This window comes from Rhinopithecus roxellana, chromosome 1 (genome assembly GCF_007565055.1).
Source record: "Rhinopithecus roxellana isolate Shanxi Qingling chromosome 1, ASM756505v1, whole genome shotgun sequence".
In the NCBI taxonomy this organism is placed as follows: Eukaryota; Metazoa; Chordata; class Mammalia; order Primates; family Cercopithecidae; genus Rhinopithecus; species Rhinopithecus roxellana.
The window spans coordinates 137,857,658-137,858,750 of record NC_044549.1 but is presented as its reverse complement, the minus strand read 5'-3'; the positions used below and the strand labels follow the sequence as shown (position 1 = coordinate 137,858,750).

At 40.2% G+C, this 1,093-nt stretch overlaps 1 non-coding gene across 1 annotated transcript; it reads right to left on the bottom strand.

The window, feature by feature from the left end:
- Positions 1–220: 220 nt before the first annotated feature.
- Positions 221–353, bottom strand: LOC115892204. The gene has a single exon (XR_004052088.1). It is a non-coding gene; the product is annotated as a small nucleolar RNA SNORA18 (small nucleolar RNA).
- Between the last annotated feature and the right edge of the window lie 740 nt (positions 354–1,093).

The following is a 1,093-nucleotide window of genomic DNA, read 5'->3' as shown; positions in this document are numbered from 1 at the left end:
TTCAACCAATTTACTTTAGGGTCATTTTTTAGTGTAGGTGGATCTGCCTACTTCTCAATTTGACACCCTCTCTAAACCTGAGTGAGTTCAAATCATATTCATTCCTAAGCGATCACACTCAGGAATAGTGCAGAGTATGGAATATGCCAATACCCAAGGTAAAAAAGTAAATTATCAGGTCTTTCATACATTTAGTAACTGTCTTTTTCATACTTATAGCAACTGTCTTGTAGTTCCTTCCCACAGATCTAACAAGAGTCCTGTGAGTAAAGTAAAACCACAGAGTTAACTCTATGAGGCATTTCCAACAACGTGCAGCCTACAGGAAAAGTCCCATCGGGATAGACCTGAAAAAATGTATCATTTCCTTTTGCACTCTGAGACTCCCTATTTTTATCTTCTGTCTTAACAGCTATCTTTTTGTTTCTACTTTAGACACTAAGGGACTTCTGGTCTACCTCTTTTCTCATTATTAAGTTCTGCTTATAGGGAAATGTGTACGCCTAAGCATTTACATAAAATCAAAGGCCTGAACACAGATCAAAGGGTATGCATGAGTAATGGAGAGTAAACAGTTAAGAACAAACAAATTTGAAAGAACTAATCTAACAGGTCTTTATGGCTCTTGAGACAGGAATGTATGCCCAAGTTCACCAACATTGTTGTTTTTGTCTCCCTGGGCACAGGGCGACACTACATGTTCCAGGTAAGGTTATGCAGTGGCATTCTGGCCAATTGGTGTGAGCTGGAGCAACACACGCCACTTGCAGAAATGACCTACGTACACTTCCTTTGTGTGGTCATCAGGTTCTCTTTTCTGCCTTTCTTTTCTCATTAGCTACCTTAAAAGAAAGAACTTTAAGGGCCAATATGAGGGTGGAGCCACAAGATTGAAGGTGCCCGGGTTCATGAATGAATGTGGAACAGAGTCCCTCCATCATCCCACACTGCACTGTGACATGAGCAAGAAATAACAATTTCACTATGTCAAGCTGCTGCAACTGGGGAGCTGTTTGTTATAGAAGTTAGAATATGTTGGATAATATATTCCTTTTGACTTTCTTTGCAGCTGCCAAGGATAGCAGAGATGTTC